This window comes from Bos taurus, chromosome 9 (assembly GCF_002263795.3).
Source record: "Bos taurus isolate L1 Dominette 01449 registration number 42190680 breed Hereford chromosome 9, ARS-UCD2.0, whole genome shotgun sequence".
Classification (NCBI taxonomy): domain Eukaryota; kingdom Metazoa; phylum Chordata; class Mammalia; order Artiodactyla; family Bovidae; genus Bos; species Bos taurus.
In genome coordinates, this window is record NC_037336.1 from 18337202 (window position 1) to 18357572 (window position 20371).

The 20371-nt window shown below is 40.0% G+C and overlaps 1 long non-coding RNA gene across 7 annotated transcripts in view; it reads right to left on the reverse strand.

Annotated features, from left to right (window-relative positions):
- LOC101903114 (uncharacterized) overlaps positions 1 to 20371 on the reverse strand; it is a 274464-nt gene that overhangs the window by 143569 nt on the left and 110524 nt on the right. For all 7 annotated transcript variants that reach the window (XR_009495960.1, XR_009495965.1, XR_003036281.2 and 4 more), the window contains one exon: positions 4991 to 5020. This is a non-coding gene — a long non-coding RNA (uncharacterized lncRNA). The remainder of the gene's footprint in view (positions 1 to 4990; positions 5021 to 20371) is intronic.

The window sequence follows — 20371 nt, forward strand, 5'->3', positions numbered from 1 at the left end:
TTCTAGGGACAGAACTAGCCGCACTGAGAAACCCCTTTGCCCCAGCATCTGACACTGGAGAATAAACATGTCTGGTCTGCAGCTCCTACAGCTCCTCCAGTTTTCTTCCAGTTTCCCGGCTGGTGCCTTGCCTACCCTGAGTTCAGCCAACAGTGTAAACAGAGAGCTACAGGTGTACTCATGTGTTGTAGAATAGGCCAACAATGGCTACATTCTATGACACTAAATATCTGCAGATCAGACACCTGAGTTGAGATAAATTTCTTAGGAACAGGGTTTAACCCTGCAGTAATGAACAGAGTATAACCTGCTGAGTTGCAATGCAGGTTGCGCTCTTGTCGGCAATCCTGGACAAGACACTTTCACTGGATGCAAGACTTCTTTTCTATTCATTAATCTAGGGAGAATAGTTACAAGATCTGTATGCCAATCTACATGCACACCACCCCACCCTCCGCCCCAAACCCTTTTACAGACATTATTAATCAATCACAGTGCTCTCCTGCCTGAGGCAGGATTCAGTCTCATTATAGCATTCAATTGACAAGAGCTGGTAGGAGAGTCAAAGAAAATGGCTTCCCACCTGTGAGTTACCATCTGCATGCCTTACTCAAAAATTAGTAATTAGTCATTGTGCTCAGTCCAAATACTTAGAAATGCAAAAAAAAAAAAAAAAAAAAAATCATAGAACTGGAAACATTTAGAACTACAAAAATGTCTTAAAAATTGCTATGAGAAACAAAATGACTGCTACCAAAAAAAAAAAAAAAAAAAAACAAAGACAGAAAATTGCTATAAAGATTCTCTGAGAAATTCTACCTTAAATTCAGGCCTTCTGTAATAAACATATAATTGTACAGTGTTTTATAAACTTCAAAGACCTTTCAAATACAAATTTGTTTCTCCTCTTCTTAGTTTAGTATTTAATGCTCTCTTTAACCTGCTCTATGTGGGCCAGCCACATCCATAGTTTTTCTTTGTATTTCTCAGTATTTCTGGGGGTAAGAATAAAATTTGTCGACTGAAAAAAATACATGCAACCTAAAAGTTGAGAGTTACGTTTATTCAGTGAAAAGTGTTAGGACGTCAAGCCCAGAAGGCAGCATCTCAAGTAGCCCTGAGAAACTGCTCCAAAGAGGCCAGGGGAGGAGTCAGGTTATATACAAGTCTGCAACAAAGGGCAGAGAGTCGGAACATCAAAATATTATTGTTCATTAAGGAAAACTAGATATCTCGAGGAATTTAGTGCCTTTCAATGTATGAGAAGATGCAAGCGCCTAGGCTCACTGAAATCATTCCTTTCCTATGCATCTCAGCTGTCTCGGGCCAGCATCCTGTCTGCTCACATCCCCCTTGTTTACCAATATGGCAGGAAATACTCCATTTCACAGACTGAAATCACAATTGTTCTAAGATCGGGAGCCAAACTTTGATCTTAGAAACATAAACAAACATCAAATTATTATGCTTAAAGAACACTTCTACTTTTAAACACTTTCTACTATAGAAAAAATGAGACACATTTTTCCTAGATCTAATACGATTGAGTGCAAGTGATCATAAGTACAGGCAATTAAACCAGACCTTTGTTATCACAGATTGACATCAAAGACATCCTTGTACTCCAATTAAAAAAAAAAAAATCATTCTGAGTGGAGAGTTTGAGATCCTTTCAATATTTTAGCCTCCATCTCTACCCTCAGAGTTAGGTAATATAGAGAACATATACCAATTGATCCCACTGGCTTCCTTATAATGTGATTTAATTGCTAATATAGGTTTGTTATTCATATCCACAACTATGATATCTTTTATTATTATGGCTCAGATTACATATGATTAAAAAATAATAATAATAATAAAAGCCCTGACTCAGCATAAGCAAAAACCTATTGTAGAAAATCCCATAGATTCAATCAAATCAATTTAAATTTTTTTTTCAATTTAATTTTAAGATGTACTATACTCTGGATACATAATTTCTTATATTTTATCTAAGACTTCACATAGGATATTTTATTGTGAATTATTGCTAACAAAAAGCTAACATGAAATCCAGCTTACAGAAATGCTAGTTAGGTTAAACAAATTCATCTCATTTCACTCCATATGCCTACCTTATTTTTCTGTGCGTTCCACTTTAGCACCTCTATTTAGATTTGAGAGATTAATAACAAAGTTGGAAATGTAGTTTCTGGGAAATGTTTCCATATCATTGTGTCTTTTATTCCTAACCTGTTCTGGGAAGAAGGAAGACTACAGCCAGCAGGAGGAAGTGACCATGCTGTTGTTCAATCATTAGTAAAAAATGATTCAGGGATGTTTCCTTTTAAATGCTGTTTCACTGAGGAGGGGGGAATGTAGCCAGAGACAGAAGCTGATCCTTGGCAAATTTATCTCACCTGGCACATCAAAACACCCACCGAACTCTAACTTCACAGACTTGACTGCTTTCCAAAATTCTGTTAGCTTTTGAGATGGAACTAAAGAGGAAAAAAAAAGTGTGTTTATTCCTGAAAGTGGATACTTGCTCAGTAAACATCATAAAAATTTAATTGTACTGTTTTCCTCATCAATCTGAGAAAGATTTATTCATTGATTTTGAGAATTAATTCCCTTGTAAGATAAATAAAACAGTATTTTCCAAGACTCATTTATTTGGTTTTTCCAACCACCCTTCTGTGCTGGCAAAACTGAAGAAAATTGAGTTGATAAAAGTACACTCATTTGTTATGAGTTTTTGCGTCCACAAAGCTTAGAGACTTCTGACTTCAACCCTTACTACCTACGTGAGTCCTTTAATATTTCTAAACTTCTAATATTTCTAAAATGAATAATTCTAATATTCTAAAATTCTAAAACTATAAATGGAAATTTTACTCTTTTCTCTTAGAATAGTGCTAAACAAGTACACAGCTGTCCTTTGTCAAAGGTAATCCATGGTAACAGAGGGAAGAAAGTTAGTATAGCAGTAACGGAATCATGTAAAAAAAATTAGATCCCATGGGACTTCTTTGATGGTTCAGTGGTTAAGGATGTGCCTTTTAATGCAGGGGACGTGGGTTCAATCCCTGGTCGAGGAGCTAAGATCCCATCTGCCCCAGGGCAAGTAGAGAGCCCCTGTGTTACCACTAGAGAAGTGTGAGCGCCGCAACTACTGAGCTGGTGAGTTCTGAACCCCATGCTCCACAACTAGAGAAAGCCTGTGCAGTGCAATGAAGACCCAGCACAGCCAAAATTTAAAAATAAAAACATAAAATAAACTAGCATATGATCCCTATTTAAAACACAGATCCCAATTTCAATTTCATCCAATTCAAAATCCTTCTAACAGTATGTCCAAAAGCTACACACCAAGGAATACAAAAGCTATTCACAAGCAAGCCTAGCTGCTCAGAGGAGAGATTAGGAAACAGAGTTTAGGGTGGTAAAAGTGAAATGCAGTGAAAATCAGTGGTTTGTTAGTTTGCCACTTTTGCATAAATTTCCACGCAGATAACTGAAATATCCTCAAGTTCAAATGTATATAATGCATTCATTCATTCTTTAGAGATTCAAAATTCAAGCCACAGCCAGAAGAGATGAGTAACATCTAATCAGATGTCAATGAAAGGATCAGGTTCCTGAGATTGGAGTTGAACCTGAAAGGTTATTATTGTGCTTGATGCCCTTTGTTCTGCGTGCCTGCAGACCTGAGTCCTGAGTGTCAGGATCCTCAAGAACCCACTTCCTGAGGATGATCATCTAACCTGACCACATTACATGGGTGGGCAAGTGACAGGGACCACAACCCTACCTAGTGCCCAGTAGATTTCTGATGGCTTGCTGGTGTAAACAGTCCTGGATAACAGCTTCTACCCTTCAAACTCTGATTCTTTTTTCAATTGATAAAAAAAAAAAAAACAGCATTTGAATAAAACATTTAAGCATATACAACTTAATTTGAGCAGAGCAGTCCCTGGGCTCAAAGACTCAGCCAAGTGATAAGGCAGACAGAGACCAGCCCTTTACTCTGGGCCCCAGAACCCCTCTTAGAAGCAGATGACCCAAAATGGGTATTACTATATCCAGACTTAGTGATTTAAGTCGACTGACAAGAAAACAATGATCCTTGGTGCTCAGTGAGCTTCCAGAGACTTACTACCCAGGACCTAGAGGCAACCATCAGCCCAGCTGCTTTACCATGAGCGAGCGTCTGAGGTTAAAGTGACCATCACAACCCCTCCTGTAGCTGAGATTTCCCATGACCTCTCCCCCTCATTTCCCTCTCAGCAGTATGTTCTTTCCTTCCTGCTCTTGCTCTTTGGCTCTAGCTTCAAGCTATAAAGATGATGGGAAAGGGATTCTTCTTGTCTCTGTCTAATCCTCTTTAGCTGACACAGTAGCATTTAATGTGGTGGGAGAAGAGACAGAAAGTGAATAGTATACCAAGACGCAGTTCTTAGAACACCGCTTTGGAGTCAGACTCTGAGGGTTGACCCTGAAGTCTGCTAGTTTTACCTTGGACAAATTACTTAGCCTCTCTATATCTCATTTTCTTCATCTGTAAAATGGACCTAAATAAGTAAGAAAGAAATGAGACTGTTGACGGTAATCATGTATTGAGAATGATATAATCATTACATAGCCATTAAGTATTAGTTGATACAGTATTATCATTATAGATGGAGAAGGCAATGGCACCCCATTCCAGTACTCTTGCCTGGAAAATCCCACGGACAGAGGAGCCTGGTAGGCTGCAGTCCATGGGGTCGCTGGGAGTCTGGACACGACTGAGCGACTTCACTTTCACTTTTCACTTTCATGCATTGGAGAAGGAAATGGCAACCCACTCCAGTGTTCTTGCCTGGAGAATCCCAGGGACGGGGGAGCCTGGTGGGCTGAAGCGACTTAGCAGCAGCAGCAGCAGCATTATAGAAACATCGAGTGTTGAGCTTAAAAACACTAGATTCTCAAGTGGTAAAATCTAAAAGAAGCTTGAAATACTTACCAAGGAGGACTCTAAGTAGAAAAGTCTTACCTATAAGAAAAGAAAAACATACATTTATTAAACACATATTATTCTCCAGACATTGTTAGTTCCTCATATATTATCTCATTTTATTCTCAAATCAGTCTTGCATTGGTTCCAAGTATTGTGACTCCACACAAACGAAAACAAATTTAAGAGACTTATGCAATTTCACAAAACTACCCAGCTTATTTGAAGCAAAGGAGAGTTTCTAAAATAAGTAGATCCACCCTCAAAACTCATGTGTTTTCATCAAACCAAGATGCCTTCAAAATACATTCAGTGATCACTTTCCACTGCTAATTGTGTCAGTTCTAATGAATCAATATACCCACTGTAAAAACAAATAAGCTTATGAAACATTTTAACAGCTGCAGCAGTTTCAACAAAGAGAATACACAACACTTAACATACCTAAACACCAGGGAGTAAAGAGTAAAATCTAAAACTGTTATTAGACACATCAGCCATCATTCTGACCTTTACTACTTAGAAGAATACCCTTTGCAGGATAGTGTAAAAGGAACATTAAAGAAGCTAACCTTTGTAAAACTTTTTTTTTTTTCACAAGGAGGAAATTTTATAGGTGTCAATAGATTCAGTGATGTGCCTTAACGCATGTGAAAACCAGGCTTGCCAGCTGCTGTTCAGAGGTTAGTATTTCACTTTTATATAGTAACTTTTGCCTTATGAGGGTTTCTAAGAGCTTTATAACTTTATAAACAATCTAATGGGCTTCCCTTGTGGCTCAGATAGTAAAGAATCTGCCTGCAATGTGGGAGACCAGGGTTTGATCCCTGGCCTGGCAAGATCCCCTGGAGGAGGGCACGGCAACCCATGCCAGTATTCTTGCATGGAGAATCCCATGGACAGAGGAACCTGGTGGACTACAGTCTATGGGGTCGCAAAGAATCAGACGCCACTATGCGACTAAGCACAGCAAGTACACAGTAAACAATCAAACAACTCTAAAGTCATTCTTTTCCTAAATGAACATAAATTCTGCTCAGATTCGCCAGGGAAAAGTCACAGTGACTGTTGCATTGCTTCTTTAGCATTGGCTATGCTGGACACAGGACTCCAACTGCACTTTTTAATATAATGGTTATAACTCTTATCACACTGTATTATACCCCTGTGTCATCAAATAGCCTGTGGGCAACCTGATGGCAAAGACCATGTCTTATTCATCTTGGTACAGTTTCTGTTCAATACGTATTTAATGTGCACTTACTCCTGTGCCAGCTATATGGTCAAGCTAATAAGACAAATGAGACACGGCACTGGGCTGGAGAGATGCTGTGAACAAATGAAGGAAGATCATTGCTCATTTCAACACAATATGAGAGAGATGACACAGACACAGCATGAGTACAGGCTGGTGAGAGCATGAGAAGGACCTGGATCCAGCACGCAGGGTTCAAAGAAGACTCCCAGAGCAGGTGGGAATGTAGTTCTGACCTGAGGATGTCTTCTAGTGCAGAAAGGCCTTTTGTTGTTGTTGTTCAGTCACTAAGTCTTGTCCAACTCTTTGCGACCCCATGGACTGCAGCACGCCATGTTTCCCGGTCCTTCACTATCTCCTGGAGTTTGCTCAAATTCACGTCCATTGAGTCGGCCTTGCTAACGACTTTGTATCTTGTTCTACGAGTGATTAGAACTCTTCAGGGGGTCCTTAGCATGGAGTGAGATTGTTTGACTTAATATTTTATAAGAATCCCTTTGACTGTGAAAGTAAGAAAAAGCTGGAAGAGATCAATTAAGCGGGGGCCCAGGTTGAGTGATCTAGGCAAAAGATTAAGATGGTAGAGCCAGAGGAAATGAAAACACTGAATTCAGGATATTTTAATATGAAGGTTAAGAATTTGCTGAAAATTTGGATGTAGTAGATGAAATAAAGAAGTGAAAGATCAGTCCAGGGTTTTACTCTGAAGGACTAGATGCACTGTGCTGTGAGGAAGCCAAGGGACTGACAGAGCAGACTGTCGCAAGGTGCATCTGCATGGATATTTCCATAGAGAAGAAAGCTGACCAGGGTCATCAGGGGAAAAAATGTGGATGGCTCCATCTAGGAGGAGTAGCTGGAGGGATTATGTGGTGTCATCAAGTATTAATAGTTCTTCCCTTTGGTGGTGGTTTTAGCTTATGTAAGACAATTTAGGAAATGTGCATCAGATACTGTTATCTAGGAACTTCAGAGAGGAACTAAAGATTCTGTGACTGCCATGTGGCTGAGAGAGCTGATTCTTAGGTAGGTGATAAGGAGTCTAGGCCTTTGAGGAGGAAAAAGAGGCCTGGGGTTCTCAAAGAGGAGAAAAGGACCGCCGGGATCCAGCCCCAGTGGATCCAGGGAATTCGAAGCAGGGACAGCGTCGGCGAGGATCAGGAAACAACTGCTTAATTAAACGTTAAATAAGGATATAAAAAGTGGTGAAATAAGGATAGCTCAGCGAAGAAATTCAGTGAAGAAAAGAGGCTGAATAAAATTCCAAAGCAGGGAATTTACGTCACCTACAAAGGCCGCAGGCGTCCTCCCGTTCTCCCGAAGGAGAAGAGACACTAAGGCCTCCCTGGTCAGATCTTAGAAGCCCAGGCAAAATTAGTAGGCTTGACGAGCTTCCCCGCCTCAGAGGAAAAAATTCAGCCAGAAGGAGAAAGAAAGAACGACATGCGGAGACCAAGTTTCGGTGAACAAGGCCTGCACTTTATTTTCCAAAGTAGTTTTTATACCTTAAGTTATGCATAGAGGATAATGGGGGAAGGGGTAGAGTCATGCAGTAAGCCAGGCTTTCTTCCTGCAAACTTACCATACGCAAAAGTTTAGGTGATTTGCATCATCTTCTGGCCCGGAGGCCTGTTAACATTTTAAGACCCTTTCTTCAGAAAATTTATTTTTCTCTAAAGGTGACTAGTCAGGCGCCACCCTACAAAAGCATTAGATAAAGTTGCATTCCTAAAGGGCAAAGGTATGGTGGGCTATAACAAGAAAAAGAATTAACTCAAGGGTCCCAGGTTACAAACATTAAAGCTACTATTTACACCAATCATATTAATCAATACACTGCCAGGGACACAGCAGGTAAGGGATATGGAGACTTTGCAGCAAACATTGGCCCAACAAGTGAAAAACTCTTCACCAATACAATTTCTAATCAATCTTTTAACTCCTCAAAGGAATCTGTATTTAGGCAGTTTAGAACACCTCATGCCTCTCACAGTTGGGAGGCTCTGAGCAATCACATGTGGCCAGAAAAACTTATTCAGGCAGGCTAGAAGACTTCCAAAGGAGTTTGTAGGTTGAAACACTGTCACACCCAGGAATTATTAACTGGAGCTGTAAGTTAACTCTTTTTTCAGAGAGAGGTAGTGGGGGACAGCCCCCCGTAAAGTCAGAGGTGTAGGTGAAAGCACAAAGCAGAAAGTAGGCAGACTCTGGTTTTGGGGGTAGATGCTCGAGAATTTCCAGGGGGACTCCTGAGGCTCGATCCCGCCTTTGCATATGCCGAGCCTCCTTCCTCATGACCTTTGTCATGGGTGGAGCTCCTGCTCCCGGCATCCAAAGGTTTTTTTTTCTACATTGCTTTGTCTTAGTCAATATAATAACGTATCTTGCTCAGGCACATATTTCTTCTTAACAAGAACCTTCTGACTAATCTTAAGACTATATTGTGAGAGTGGGTCTGGTAAGACCTTTCTATTGCTAGTTCTAATCTTGTTAATTTAAGATGCATGTTGTGAGAGTGGGTCTGGTCAAAGTATATAAGGCCTCGATAAGACTAGTGAGGGGGACACGCTCTGTCCCCCTCCTGATGTCTGTGTCAGCTTTCTCTGTCCCTTTTTCACTTAAATAAAACTCTGCTACACGAAAGATCTTGAGTGATCAAGCCTGGTCCCTGGTTCTGAAGCTAAATCTTCTATGGAGATCACGAATGCGACATTGTTCACCGTAAGCTATCGATTGTTACCAGTTCTCCTGGTCCAACTACTACTTTCGTCACTACGTTTTCACATCTCTTTCAATCATTAATTCTTGAGCCAGGCTTTTGTGACTCAGGGAAGGTCTTATTTATACAAACAAGAGGCAGGCAGAGGACATGGGGGAGGGGTTTGCCCTGGGAAGAACCCATAGTGTCCTGGTCAGATACACACCCCCAAGTACCCGTGAGCTCCACCAGGCTCAGCTGCTGCTGCTGCTGCATTGCTTCAGTCCTGTTCGACCCTGTGGGACCCCATAGACGGCAGCCCACCAGGCTTCCCCGTCCATGGGATTTTCCAGGCAAGAGTACTGGCGTGGGCTGCCATTTCCTTCTCCACCAGGCTCAGCTACTTGCTGTTTATTACACATGATCTCTCACCACTCTCTGCATGTGCTCTGCCCTCTGACTGGAATTTTCTTCCTCACATTTACCCTTGGAGAGCCCCAACTCAGCTTTTTTATTTAACTCAATAAATCTCTTCACTATGAGATCTTCTCTGACAACTGAGAAAAATTTAGCAAAGAATCTGCTCTGTTTCTCCAACACCTTCCTCATACCTCAGAGTTCTTGTCCTAATCTAGCACTTGTCTGTGTTGACCTCCTTTCTAGCCTAGCATTGTGAATCTTTCTAGAATAGGATTTGTATCCAATTATTTTTGCACCACCAGGACTAGGTACTGACTGCAGAAAATTATGTGCCCAACAAATAACTTTGAAGGTGAATGAACTCGAGAACCTCTAATCTCTACAAGGCAATCATTTCTCAGTTTGTTATAGCCTCTTCTTTCAAAGACAAACTTTGATTAATTGCAGTATCTGTAGCCACAGGCATGTGGACACCTTCCACCAGCTGCAGGCAGCCCATACTGCAGAGAGCTACCTTTTTCCCTCAGTGATTACGGATGCCTTTTTTTTTTTTTTTTTTAACTTAAATCCCTGGCCCTTTCAACTACTGATTGTGTTATCCAGCTGTGCAATCAGCCTGAATGAAAAACTGTCAGCAGTTACTTTTTTAATGTAAATGATTTCTTTATCCACAGGTCTGGGCTATATGTTTTTCAAGGGGTAGTGCAGGATAAGGAATGAAGAGAGTTTTGTAGTGAAGCATATTTTAGAGTTTCATAGATATTCATTTCTGATTTTCCACACAAATATGCATGCATCCTGGAAGTAATTACCACAAATTTTGTTGTTGTTGTTGTTGTTTAGTCTCTAAGTCATGTCCAACCCCTTGGACTATAGCCCACCAAGTTCCTCTTCTGTCCCTAGGATTTCCCAGGCAAGAATACTGGAGTGGGTTACTATTTCCTTCTCCAGGGGATCTTCCCAACCCAGAGAGCAAACCTGTGTCTCCTGAAAGCAGATTCTTTACCATTGAGCCTCCAGGAAGTCCTAATTATCAAAATAGTTCTGACCAAATTATGCTTGAACACAAGGAGCATTTCCCAAATTTGAGTCTAATACACACTGCTAATCTGATTCTGCCATGACATTTCACATTTAAAACCAGCTAACTTCTTTGAGTCTCAGTTTATTCCATTAACAAAATGACTCCCTAGTGGTGATGAGAAAAATGGACAGCTACATGTGAGAAAATGAAATTAGAAAACATCTTAATACCATATACATAAAAATAAACTCAAATGGATTAAAAACCTAAAAGTAAGGCCAGATACTATAAAACTTTTATTAGAGGGAAACACAGGGAGAACACTCTCTAACAGAAATCACAGCAAGATCTTTTTCCATTCACCTCCTAGAGTATTGAAAATGAAAATAAAAATAAACAAATGGGACCTAATTAAAAGCTTTTGCACATCAAAGGAAACTAATAAAACACAACCCTAAGAACAGGAGAAAATATTTGCAAGTGAAATAACCAACAAGGGATTAATCTCCAAAATATACAAACAGCTCATGCAGCTCAATATCAAAAAAGCAAGCAATGCAATAAAAAAAAAAAAAAAAATGGGTGGGAGATCTAAATAGACATTTCTCCAAAGAAGACATACAGATGGCTAAAAAGCACAAGAACATCACTAACTATTAAAGAAAACGCAAATCAAAACTACAATGAAGTATCACCTTACACTGGTCAGAATGGCCATCATTAAAAAGTCTACATACAATAAATGCTAGAGGGGGTGTGGAGGAAAGGGAAACCCTCCTACTTTCCTTCCTGTTTGTAGGAATGCAAACTGGTACAGCCACTATGGAGAACAGTACAGAGGTTCCTTAAAAAACTGAAAATCCAGGTTTTGATCCAGCAATCCCACTTCTGGGCATATATCTGGAGAAAACCATGATTCAAAAAAGTACATGCACACCAATATTCATTGCATTACTATTCACAGTAGACAGGACATGGAAGCAAACTAAATGTCCATCAGCAGAGAAATGGATAAAGAAGATGTGATACACATACATAATGGAATATTCCTCAGCCATAAAAATAACAAAATAACGCCATTTGCAGCAACATGGGTAGACCTAGAGACTGTCATACTAAGAGAAGTAAGTCAGACCAAGAAAGACAAATATCATATGATATTCCTTATTAGTGGAACCTAATCTTTAGGGTAAAGATGAATTTATCTATAAAACCAAAATAGAATTACAGATGTAGAAAATATGGTTACCAGGGGGTAAGGAGGGATGGGAGACAGATAAATTGGAAGAGTGGGACTGACACATACACATTATTATATATAAAATAGATAACTATTAAGGACCTACTGTATAGCACAGGAAGTCTACTTAATACTCTGTAATGGCCTATATGGGAAAAGAATCTAAAAAAGAGTAGATATATGTATTTCTATAACTGATTCACTTTTATGTACACCTGAAACATTGTAAATCAATTATACCCCAATAAAAATTTGAACATTATGAATCAATTATATCCATTTAAAAATAATTTTTTTTTAAGAAAATGGCTCTCTACAACTAGAAAATCAACCCAGGACTGTGGAAGAAGAGAGCAGAGAATCAGGACTTGGACTCTTCACTGCCAGAGTCTCCTGCCTAACCTCGAGATACATCCATAAACCTAAATTAGAAAAATAGTTATCAAGTGCTTGTAAGATAGGAAAATCCAGCTCTAAAGTTTCTGGTCTGGAAGAGAATACATGCAAGACATTTCTTTTTCAGTTAAGGAAAAGCCTCTCTTGTTTATTATCTCATCAATAAGCCTGGAGATGGGATTTGTTATACACAGGGAAGAGAAACTTTCTCTTACAGAGAACATTCAAGTTCAATGCCAGCTAACTATCTGCCTGATAAGAATGAGCACAGAGAAAATGAGCACAGTGCATCAGAAGTAATGCTAAGAAACAACTGACCCTAGATTCCATTAAGGCTCTTAAGTAAGCCTCTACCTGGCACTCAGTGCTCACAACAGATTTTTAATGAATGAATGAATAAATGTATAAGCTGTTCCTGTGTGGGCAAAAGTCAGTTCTGAGTAACCCCACAGCCTTGGTATTAATAGACTATAAAGAGATTAACATTTATTTTGCTATTTAAACTGTCACACACATTCCTGAAAGTAATATATTATTTACTCTAGTTTATAGAAGAGGAAACCAAGATTAAGAAATGCATTCAGGATCATACATTACATAATAAGTGGAAAAATTGGGATTAAACTCAGTTCTGACTATCGTCAAAGAACATGCTCTTCTAATACTCTACTATGATGCTTCTATGAGTTCCCAGTCGCTAAGCATGATTCAGTGCTGAACCTTGGAACAGTATTTCCTCTATGACTCAAGATTCTAAGCAGATAGAGATTTGATTACACTCAGGACGCAAGAACTGAGCATCTGGAGAGGGTGTGGGGCCATCGAGGAGGTCTTCCAGGTTGGTAAATTAAGCCAGTTCTTTAAAATGAGTATTTCTAGCTTTGTGCTGTAACATAATTGGGAATGGTTTGTAAGTAAGTGACTTTAATGACTGGAAATTATTAACACTCTCGCATGCATGCTTAGTTGCTTCAGTCATGTCTGACTCTCTGCGACCCCATGGACCATAGCCTGCCAGGCTCCTCTGTCCATGGGATTTTTCAGGCAAGAATACTGGAGTGGGTTGCCATTTCCCTCTCCAAATCCTTCATGTACTCTCACCAAATATTTCAGGAGTTAGTTGGCAGAAGGAAAAAGGAAAATGAAACAGGCATAAAGCTGCTCTGACCCTCTTCTAAAGACCTGCCTGAATTGAGGCATCAAAGCTCATGAATGGCCATCTATAAGAGTCACTTCCTGGCAGGCTAACAGCTAGAAGGAGACCTCCAAGGCTGTTCAGGTTTCTTTCAGCTGCCTGTTCCCCAGAGCCTATACATGAAGAATATTTAGTACTCAGTCCCAAATTATCACCCCCATATTGGCTGAAATCACAACATGCAAAAATTACTCTTGTTTAATAAGCAAGTGTCCCTGGTAGGTAGGAGATTATCAGGCATTTACAACTTTGAACCAATTTGTTCAAGCAGCTCCCTCCTAATTCCTCGTTGGGATAAATATACTATAAATGTGGTAGTTCTAATAAATGGAGAAGAATGGATAAAAATTTTGGAAATAAGGGTGAAACAGAAAGAAGTGTTAAGGGGGAAGCAGCCAGAGGGCAATGAGAAATTCAGAAAACCGAGGTTCTTTCTCTAACCTTGACAATGGCATCAGCCTTGCAAGAGCGCTAAGGCCGGAATATATTGGGTGTAAGAAGCAAGTACAATGGCACTGCCTAGGGGAGAAGATATACATATTGGGCTACAGCCAAGCTTCCCAATCAATGTGCTGCCAGTACTAAAGCCCTCAGGTCTCATCCTCAGGGCAAGCTGTTGAGGGTATGGGTTGTTGCTGGGACAGCTGGAGCCCAATGTGAAGGATGCTGAAATATGCTGAGTTAGAGCACAGACTTTACAATCAAGAAAATGTAGCTTTACTAGTTTGTCTGCTGTGTGATCTCAGTTGGGCAAGTTACCATCTCTGAACGTTGCAATTCCATGCAGGAAATAAGAATACTTGTCTAGGGCCATAAGTATTGTGCAGTTAAACATGCAGAAGTCTTAGCAGAGTTGCAGACTCATATACATACTTATGGTGAGATAATTGGCTAATTGAAAGTCTTAGAAACATTTACAACTGTAATAAGTTATAAGAAAATGTAAGACTATTCTAGCCCTGTCATGCATTTGTTGCCTTTTTACCACGTAAAATTCTAAGTGAGATCTGGAAACTGCACTAAGAGATAACCTAGAGTGCTGTGAACAGAAAATAAAGATTTCTTGGCTAACAATCTCCAGAGAAAAATGATTTCCACGCCATGTAGATGTGAAGGGCAGTGTACGTGTCAGCTATGCTCCTACAGCCGCTATTCCTGGCAGGGACACGATGTAACTATCTCTTTACTGGATATTACTTAACACCCTGAACGTCTACCAAAGCAGGGTGCCCATAAACGCTCTTGTTGATGGCTACCTTAAAAATCCTTGCCAGCAGTACTTGTGGGGACCCAAGTTCCATCCACCTGGAGTTAACGGAAGAGGTGTAAAAGGTAAAAATGTAGTTTAAATTGTATTCTGGTAAGTACAACACTCTCATTAAAGCTTGAAGACTATGTTTGTCATCTAAATAAAATATGTATGTGTACTAATCATTGCTTGTACTGTGGAGATTCAATTCTTTCCCTTTTTCTGATCTTAATTAAAAAAAAAAATAGAATTCTGAACAGTTTCCTTTAACAGATTCTAAAAATAGTTCTTTAAGCTCTGGTCAGCATTAGCTGCCTAAGAAAGTTGGGAGATAGCTTTCATCATTCCTTCTATGTCTTTTATCCTCAAACCCTATTCATACTGTGCTTGTGGGGTTAGAAGTGCAATTTTCCCCAATTACGGAGGTGCTGGAAGGAGAATGGAAAAGTTGAACTAGGTCTCTTTTAAGAGAGCCATCATAAAATCTTAATTTGAAAATTGCCTAAGAAAAGCCTTCTCAGCCAATGTAAGCACAAGAAAATTCACCTAACTACACAAAATAGTACCAAAACTTCACAAGTACTGTTCCTTATTTCATATATATCATTTCAGCCCTCAGGAAGATTCCACTGTTATTAAAATGATTTTCTTCCTAGAAGCTGATAGCAACTATTCCAGATCTTAGAAAAACAGTTTTCCAGTGCCAGATTTGCATACAGTTGCTTAGAAAATCTCAGAATAAACCAAAGTATTTTCCAGCAACATTTCCTGGAGTGTTTGCTCCTCCATGAGGTTTTAGAAGAGACCTTCTAGAAAGCCTAAATTCTGTCTTAAAAAGTATTCTTACTGGTATAAGAAGCAGCTTTTGCTTCCATAGAAAGTACATTTGAAAAAAAAATTGACACCTTATTTATAAATTCCTAATGGGTTAGTCAAAAATCTTTTAATGACTGCAAGGATATAATTTTAGTTAGTCACACAGTTTGCAGATAAAAACAGAAGTGATATTCTCAGTTTTAATTCTGGAAAGAGTAGAGGAGGTAACTTTTAAATAGCTTAGCTATACAGTGGGCAGAAACAAAAGATGTGCAAAGGAGTGAAATTTCTTTCTGTCTTTCCAAGTGATACAAAAAAAGTGTATTTCAGACCAGACCAATATATTTCTTCACAAAGTAAGTTGATAAAAATGTTGGGAAGCTTCAAAGCATGAGGCCACATGAATCAGAAAGTGTTTAATGGTGTGCAAATTTTTAATTTCTTTAATGTAATTCCCTAAAACCTAGCTAGAAATGTGACTTGAATACTCTCACGTAAAACTAAAGCATTGCAAAAACTTAACCCAGAGTTTCTGCTTTAGCTGAGCACTGGGGTACAGATGCAAAGCCCTGAGCCACATGAAAAACACTCATCCAAAAAGACTAATTCGAAAAGGTATTAGCATGATGGATGTCTAGTAGCCATTGAATAAAGAGAGCCTATTGGGAATGAAAAATAATTCATCCGGTTATAAAGGTTCATCAAAATACAATATATTATAAATTCTCTCCCCCTGAAGCAGTGACAGTGGTCTAATTCTGTTCCTTCCATAAGAAGGCTATTAAACTATTGGAGACATAGCACAATCTATAAAACATGAAAGAGCCTTCAAAATGTGAAGAAATGAAGGAATGAATGCTAAGGACTGGGGTTTCTCTGATTTTCTCCTCCTAAACACCAAAGCTGAGCCACCTCAGAAATTAGCCAGACTGCCTTTAAGATGAACTTGACATTTTAACATATTTAAAGGTGCTGGAGGGGGAGGGGTCCCAGAAAGCAGGAGACATAACGGATTTTAATGTGACTGACAGTGGGAAAGAATAACTTCACCCATTTTGCCTCTAAAATCATCCTGACATAGAAGCTAAAACACTCATTCATAGGGTCATTTCTATGATTTGAGGTTTGGTCTCTGTAAGCCACCTAATGAAATATAAATGCATTCCCTGAAAGAGAATACACGACACCACCCACTGGCAGACTAACTTGTAAATCCTTGTCTCAAATTAACAAAGACATGAGTTGACTAATGAAAAATAGGAACAAGAGTCTTTCGGGGGTTAGGGACCATAGCCTTAAAAACATGGACTGAGAACAGTTGCAAACAAGAGGACAGATAGGACACGTGGAAAGCCAGACCTTGAGATGAGGGTTGAAGAGGGGCAGACAAATGAGAAGAAAGTCGTGGGCAATTTTTGCCCTATTCACCTCCTTTTTCCCTAGGGATAGTCCTAGGTAGTGAGAGTCAGTGTTCTCTCCCTAACTTTCTCTCCAGCCCCACTGTTTTCTCTCTTCACTTTCCTGTCACTATCCCCCCTACACCAAACATGCTATTTTATATTGAACATAATAATCTGTTTCCTACACTGGGTTCTTGCTTTGTGCCAGGAATTGCTCTGTTTTTCATGTTGTATCTTACTTAATGCTCATACGAACCCTCAGAGATGATCGTTTTCAAGAATTAGGTAATAGTATGATTATACTGCTTGACAGAGGAAGAAATTGAAGATATCCCATATCTCACAGGTTTCTTAGGCAGATTGAACAAGATTCTGCACTAAGAAAGGTGCTCAATCAATACCAGGCCCCTCTGTTTTCCTCACCTTCACTCTTGTGTTTGTCCTTTGGTGACTGGGAAATACATGACCAGCTGCTTATCAAGTCAGGCTAACTCTTAGATAGCACAGACTTCTTGTCTCAAACTGGTTCCATTACCTTCCATCACACTCTTCAGGTAAAAATCATTTCACACCTTCAGCTTCACCTCTTGTGACAGTGTGTGCCACTGCTAAAAACTGCTTACTCTGAAGAGGCAAAATCTGACATCTTCTATTATAAAATATCACTGACTCATTTTGTGTTCCAGGGTGCTCTTTGGAATACGAATTATAGTACAGATGGTCTATCACAAGAATGACCAACCACCAGTTGTCCAGTGTTTAGCATAAGTCTGGTATATAGAAGGCATGCAATGAAACATTTTTTATAAATAAAGGAGCTAAGTGATAGTCGCTCAGTCATCTCCGACTCTTTGTGACCCCATGGACCATAGCCCGCCAGGCTCCTCTGTCCGTGGAATTCTCTAGGCAAGAATACTGGAGTGGGTTGCCATTTCCTTCTCCAAAAGGAGCTAAAGGACTTTATTATGTTTTTAAATCAAAGAAAACATTTTAACATTCTTTGTGCCTATAATTCTGTTAACTATCAAGCATTAGGTAGAGTTCAGAGGCAACTCTGGCTAGTTTTCATGTCCACCATCTGTCATATTCATTTTCTGATGAAGAATTTTTAGTGCAGAGGGAAATTTCAGGGAAGACATTTTCATTAAATGAGTTCTAATGATGTCTTACTTGAAGTTGACTATTAGGTGGAAGATAATTTAGCTAAATCAGTGTCTTGAAGGATTGCTCTCAGTGACATGGGCCTTCTAGTTCATTCAGGCCATTCGTTGATTGGGCAGAATAAAGACCTCAGTCACCTCAGTCCTAAAGTGATTTGATTGTGCAGAGACTTATCTCACTTTACATTCGTAGGAGACTGGAAATAAATCTAGGATTTGCTGACTAATTCTTCTGGCAGATATCAACTTTTAACATGCATGAGATATTCCCACTGTTATCTGCCTCAAGGGCATCATAGGGAGGGGGGGAAATGTACTTTCTCAGAGCAAGCTTAGGCCAAGTCCTCATAGAGTCAATAGTATTACATTTTCCTTGGGTTCAAGACACAAGGAATTGTGATGGATACGTAATAGAAAAGGAAAAAAATCCATCACTGTTTCACCATCACATCTCAGTAAACATCAATGTGGAACAGCTCAGATGCAATCAGCAATTTCTTCTAATAGGATTCAATGGCTTCAAAGACACCTCCTGATTGGACAGACTTGGTCTGACAGTGACAGTGCATCCCAGCGCTCTAAGTATAGCCAGTATAAGCACCTGTGACCACGACAGGACTTGAACAATTCACTATTATTCACCTTTTACAAATGGAAACTAGAACCACTGCTTATGTCCACTGGTTGTCATATGAATTAACAACAACAAATCCAAGTCATTTGTTTTCTCTCTAAACTAACTTAACCTAATAGGTAGTCCTTTCTAGCTGTTAGAGAGAAAAGTGGAAGGCAAGGTAAGAAGATAACCTCTTTAAAATTAGCATTGTTGTTACTGTTTAGTCGCTAAGTTGTGACTCTTTTGTGACCTCACTGTAGCCCACCAGGTGCCTCTGTCCATGGGATTCTGCAGTCAAGAATACTGGAGTGGATTGCCATTTCCTTCTCCAGGGGATCTTCCTGACCCAGGGGTCAAATCGTGCATTGGCAGGCAGATTCTTTATCACTGAGCCACCAGGGAAGCACTAACATGAGCATTACCTAACAGAATATAAAAATAGTTACTAATAAAGAAGTGGAGAAAAGGTATACCTCAGGGTCTCCAAAAATTCAATACTGATAAGCTACCAAAACAATGTCAATGATAGCACACTCTGCAAGCAGAAGAGCCCCTCAGCTTTACAGAGAAAAGCAATTCATTCCATTATTCTATGTGGGGCTTCCTGGGAGGTGCTGGTGGTAAAGAACCTGCCTGCCAATGCAGGAGACATAAGGCACACAGGTTCGATCCCTGGGTCAGGAAGATCCCCTGGAGGAGGGCATGGCAACCCACTCCAGTATTCTTGCCTGGAGAATCCGATGGACAGAGGGAGCCCTGCGGGCTACAGTCCACAGGGTCACAAAGAGTCAACTGAAGCAATTTAGCGTGCACTCTCTGTGACTAACATGAAAATAAGCATAAAAAAACTGGAAGAAACAGAGAGAAAACAACAACAACAACAACAACAAAAAACAGAGGTGAGAATAAGACATAGCTGTTGCTGCTGCTGTTGCTAAGTCGCTTCAGTCGTGTCCGACTCTGTGCGACCCCATAGACGGAAGCCTACCAGGCTCCTCTGTCCCTGGGATTCTCCAGGCAAGAAGACTTGAGTGGATTGCCGTTTCCTTCTCCAATGCAGGAAAGTGAAAAGTGAAAGTGAAGTCGCTCAGTCGTGCCGGACTCGTAGAGAACACATGGACTGCAGACCACCAGGCTCCTCCGTCCATGGGATTTTCCAGTCAAGAGTACTGGAGTGGGGTGGCATCACCTTCTCCAAAGACATAGCTAGAGAGAATGAAAAACTAGGAGAGGAAGACAGACAGGGAGACAGGAAGAAAGAAGTATGCACTGAGCAGAAGACAATGTGGTGTAACATAAATCTTGGTTTGTACCCTTTGTCCCCCAATCCTATGGCCTGTGAACATTTAAAACTCATGTTGGAATTTGTGCAAACAGTGGGAGTTGGGGAGAGGGAAAGGCTTCACTGATCCCAACTGTGAATGTCTCCAGTAGAAATCTGAAACCACCCCCAACATTTTATCCTTTTAAGGTAATAATCTTTTTGCTCAAAACATCCTATGTTTCTTCCTCTCTCTCTGAAGTTCTATGGGAAGTAAGAGTAAATATATGGAAGACTGACCACCTGCAGAATGGCCTCCCAAAAAAGTGCTGCCCTCCTACAAACTCCTTGGAATTCAGCCATGAGCAGTGCTATGAAAATAAGTCCTGGTCAATTTCAAGGCTAGGGGCCCAGTGCCCTGATCACACCAGAGTGAAAGCTGTGGTAACTACCTCATTGCGTCACACATACAACTGCAGGGCTTAACCCAAAACCCCGTATTACATCAGGGGTACATCACTGGGGGCTCCCCTAACCATGAATGCTAATCTGGAGGATTAGGGTGGGAGCCAAGATTTTGCTACAATGAGACTATTGATCTTGATCAAATCAGAAGACAACCAGTGCTTCCATAATCATACTACTTACAAGCTCTCCAGT